The sequence below is a fragment of the Scylla paramamosain genome, chromosome 25, assembly GCF_035594125.1.
Source record: "Scylla paramamosain isolate STU-SP2022 chromosome 25, ASM3559412v1, whole genome shotgun sequence".
Classification (NCBI taxonomy): Eukaryota; Metazoa; Arthropoda; class Malacostraca; order Decapoda; family Portunidae; genus Scylla; species Scylla paramamosain.
This window is the reverse complement of record NC_087175.1, coordinates 4,745,001-4,750,000: the sequence shown is the minus strand read 5'-3', so window position 1 is coordinate 4,750,000 and position 5,000 is coordinate 4,745,001. Positions and strand designations below refer to the sequence as shown.

At 41.3% G+C, this 5,000-nt stretch overlaps 1 protein-coding gene and 1 long non-coding RNA gene across 3 annotated transcripts in view; both read left to right on the top strand.

Moving 5' to 3' along the window:
- The window catches only part of LOC135113140 (centromere protein V-like), a 40,194-nt gene that overhangs the window by 13,172 nt on the left and 22,022 nt on the right, over nt 1-5,000 (top strand). The gene's annotated exons all lie outside the window — the stretch shown is intronic.
- LOC135113141 (uncharacterized) lies at nt 1,091-3,408 on the top strand. The gene is made up of 2 exons (XR_010274724.1): nt 1,091-2,148; nt 2,579-3,408. It is a non-coding gene; the product is annotated as an uncharacterized LOC135113141 (long non-coding RNA).

The window sequence follows — 5,000 nt, the reverse complement described above, 5'->3', positions numbered from 1 at the left end:
TGAATGACTGAGCGAAAATATAAATTACTATGTGAACGAATGTGTGAATGTATAGATTACTAAATTATTGTATTGTATGAGTGAATACATAAATCTATCATTTCATGAATGAGTATACAAGTATGTAAAGATGGATTCATGTACAAAGAAATTAGTAATTTAATGTATGGAAGACTTTAACTTCACAATAAGCAATATGGATGCAAATACGCGATTTATTTATCTTCCTATGCAATACTGATATGTTACATGACAATGTTTATAACAATTATAAATTAAAAACAAAACAAATAATTTATATTTGTGGCTAAAATTAAACTTCAACCATATTCATATCTCATTCTTATTAACACCAATATATATATATATATATATATATATATATATATATATATATATATATATATATATATATATATATATATATATATATATATATATATATATATATATATATATATATATAAACTGTAACTAAAATCATAAACAAAATCTCTGAAAGCCTGAATGGCTTCCACTGTGACTGGAACAAGTTAAATCATCCCTGGCATTGTGGAAACACACTTAAAAGCCTAAAAAAAAGAAAAATACATAAATAAATAAATAAATAAATAAATAAATAAATAGTAATAAAATAAAATAAAATAGACCAAACTGTATTAAAGTAAGTCTGTAATCGTGAAGGCATCCCCGAAGACAGCTTTCGCTGGAGTCTGTAAAAAGAATAACAATAACAGACGTAAATTATTCAATAGATAAAAGATAGAGAAGAATCAAAAAGAGACGCCAGACGTTTGCAAGGTGCAAGCAGTTCACGTTTGTTTCATCAATAAACTCTGATGAAAGTTTTCCCTTGCAGGAACATTTCCTGCTCGTCAAGTGACTCTGGTAGGTACAGGGTACGAGAAAGATTTAGGAGTTATAGTTAGCTCTGAACTCCGTCTAGGGAAACAATGCATAGAAGCCAGAAACAAGGCAAATAGGGTACTAGGATTCATTTTTAGGAGTGTTAAAAGTAGAAGGCCGGAAGTAATATTAAAGTTATACTTGACGCTGGTCAGACCTCATCTAGACTACGCTGTGCAGTTCTGGTCCCCACATTACAGGAAAGATATAGGTCTATTAGAATCAGTACAGAGGAGAATGACTAAAAGGATACAGGGGATGAGGAGTATTCCTTACGAGGCGAGGTTGAAGCTGTTAAATTTACATTCTCTAGAGAAACGTAGGTTAAGAAGGGACCTGATAGAAGTCTTTAAGTGGTATAAGGGTTATAACAAGGGAGATGTAAGCAAAATTCTTAGGATCAGCCACCAGGGTAGAACAAGAAATAACGGGTTCAAGCTTGAAAAATTTAGGTTTAGGAAGGAGATAGGAAAAAATTGGTTCTCAAATAGAGTGGTAGATGAGTGGAACGGACTCAGTAATCATGTAGTTAGTGCTAGGACACTAGAGAGCTTTAAGAGAAGATTAGACAAGTTTATGGATGGAGATAACAGATGGAAATAGGTAGGTGTGTTTCATACAGGGACTGCCACGTGTAAGCCTGGTCGCTTCTTGCAGCTTCCCTTATTTCTTATGTTCTTATGTTCTTATGCTCACCTGCTTTCACCTGACCTGTGGCGCGTGGCCGTGGCCAGTCACCAAATGACCTTGGAGAGGAAAGCACCATACCTGTGTTATCGTAAATATGCTAAAATCGTTCCTATTATTCTTAAAAAAATGAAATAAAATAAAATAAAATAACAATAATAATAATAATAATAATAATAATAATAATAATAATAATAATAATAATAATAATAATAATAATAATAATATTATCGTTCGTCCTTTCCAAGTGGATGTACTGAGATTAATGCACAAGTGGTAAACAGATAACACTTTGGACAGAAAGAGCAACACTGCGACATACGTGGCAGCGCGGCGGACAGTCCAACCCCCAGCAGGTGTCTAGGGCGGGGCACGTTCGCTGTGTGAACGTAAACAAGCCTGGCGAGGGACTGGCGGCGAGTGACCTTGACCCCTGAGAGTCGCCAGTCCCCTTCACAGTGGGCAGGCAGAACAGTGGGGAGCGAAGTGACTGAAGTGTTGGGAAAGGGTTATAGTGATACACGCCTTGGTGTGCTCCCAATGGCGACAAATGAGGTAATTATTCCTGTTATTACCGCGCACCTGGTACACTCTGGAACTCCCTGCCTGCTCCTGTATTTCCACCTTCCTATGACTTGAATTCCTTCAAGAGGGAGGTTTCAAGACACTTATTCATCAATTTTTGACTACTGCTTTGACCCTTTTATGGGACTGGCATTTCAGTGGGCATTTTTTTTTTTCATTTTTGTTGCCTTTGGCCAGTCTCCTTCCTACAAAAAAAAAAAAAAAAAAAAAAGGTATGATCGGGGTTGAATGTCACTCCCGTCACGAGTGTTGTCGTGATCTGTGGTTCTGAAAGCTGCACCAATGCGCGGACCAATATGGCGTAAGTACTCCGCTGTGGGTGGTGGGCAGCAGGCAGCGGCACGGACCCTCAGGAAGGTTTGCTGACTGGACTGTACAGCGCTTGCTTACTTTCCTGCAGCTTGTGAGAGAGTGGAGGCCGACGCAAGGTGAACGCTTCACTTGCACCTCGCAGTTCACTTCTATAATTGTGGAAGTGGAGGAGCATCCGGAGGTGAGCAATGAGTGCTGCATCGCTTACAAGTAAAGCTTTATCTTACCTTCTGTTTTATTATTTGTCTCAACTTTGGTGTCCACCTTTGTCTCACGCGGCCTGCGGGAACTTGATCCAGAAATGTTGACTCAACTCACGAATTTGAAGAGGGAGGTTTGAACACACTCATCCTCCATCACTTGATGTGTTTTCTGTTCGGCAATGCTTCTTTTGCGAGCTGGCACCCACGTGGGCCTTTTTTACACAATACCTGTGTTGTCCTTGGCCAGTGGCCTTCTTCAAACCTCCCTCTTCAAAGTTCATGAGTTGAGTAAACATTTCGGGATAAGTTCACGACAAGCCGCGTGAGACAAAGGCGGATAACAAAGTTGAGACAAGTAATAAAACAGTGAATAAAATAAAGCTTCATATTTTGTAAACGATAAAAGCACTCAGCACTCACGCACGGATCATCCTCCACTTCCACAATTATAAAAGTGAACTGTGAACCGCGACTGTAAGTAAACCGTTCGCCAAGAAGAAAGAATAAATGAGTTTCCCATTGACGCAAGTCGTTCTCCGTGGGAGTCTGCGGCCAGGCCAGCCTCACGCGTGGCAGGACTGCGGAGGATCGGCCACTCCAGGGCAGAGGCTCCCAACCTTCTCTGAGTTCATGCAGCCTCCAAGGAGCTTTGAGAAACCCACACACCTCGCACCCACGGCGACTATTTCACGTTTTTCTCTCTTTTAAGACTGAATATATATCAATGAAAGTTTTAGTTCTCTATTTTTAAATACAGACAATATAGCTAGTCGGTCCTAAATAATAGTTAAACAGGTGTTAAATGTTTAGTAAGACAAAATTAAGATAAAATTAAATAAAACTAATAAAAATGAAATGAACCAAATAAAAATGGCTTAATACCCACGCTACGGTGAGGGTTAAAAAAAAAAAATCCACCGCTCAAACCGTGAGGCGCGAGCTGTAATACACTTATATATATTATTTCAAATTAATTTTTTACATGTAACAATTTTCTTCCTAAAATAGTTTTCCCTACCGAGCACTCTCACACACACTGGCCACGCCGTGCACCCCGCCATGCACCCCGCCGCCATGCACCCCGCCATGCACCCCGCTATTTCCGAAGAACCCTTTCAAAAAGTCATGCACCCTGGCTGACCACCACGGCTGAGGGTCCACCCTCCTCCAGGCTCATCAAGCACCCCTGACTGAGGCCTGCTGGTGACCCGAGGCTGGTGAGGTCACAAGAAGAAGAAGAAGGTATTGTCCCACTGAAGTGTTTTCGCCTAACAACATAGAAGCTATTTCCGGATATGAGAGAGAGAGAGAGAGAGAGAGAGAGAGAGAGAGAGAGAGAGAGAGAGAGAGAGAGAGAGAGAGAGAGAGAGATGATTCTATTGACGTCATTCAGAAACGTGTTCCCTCCACACACACACACGGGGCAAGCTGCGTGGTGGTGGTGGTGGTGGTGGTGGTGGTGGTGCCCGGGCCGCGTCCTACACACAACCAGGAGATGGCAGCGTGTTTTTGTCGCGGCCCTGCTGACGTCACTCTCTCGTCCCTACGTGCGGTGAAACACACAGATGTCCCACAACTCAGGCTCGTGTTCTGTAACGCTCTGCTCTCTCACCACGACTATTATCAAAGGCCACAGAGATGATCAGCCAGATTTTCAAGTCATTCTCCTGTTAATTATGAAGAAATCTTGTTAATGTTTATCTAAAACCATAAAAAAAAAACACCCTTAAAAACCCGTGTAACTTCTGGTAGAGCCTTTGGAATGTAGTGGAGATGCAGCGCAGAGATGTTTCAGAATATGGTCATTAGAATAACAACATAACAAAGGAGACTGGTAAATGCTGGTTGGCTTACAATGAGTAACAACTGTACTAACCATGTACTTCATTTTACCATCCCCCATCCCCGGACAGCCTTCCTATTGGCGCCTCTCTTCCCTATCCTTAAATAGTCATCTAACCTTCTCTTCAAACTACCTGACGTGCTGGCGCTGACCACATGCCTGCTGAGCCTATTTCACTCACCCACCACTGTTTGTGAGCCAGTTGCTGCCAATCTCTTTTCTAAACGTATCTAGCTTACATCCGTTACCTCGAATTCTGTCCTGGTAGGGAAAACAGGGACTCTTTGTTTCTGTTTTTCCTATGATGCACTGTGACGTAATTTCACCCGCAAATTGATTCCTTGCGGTTTAAATTGACTCTCCTTTGTGTGGCCAAAAGGTGCCAGGGCGGGCTATACTTATCTACCAGCATAAAAAGGAACTAAAAGGCCACTTGGGATGAGGAGGGAAGAGAAACACGGTGG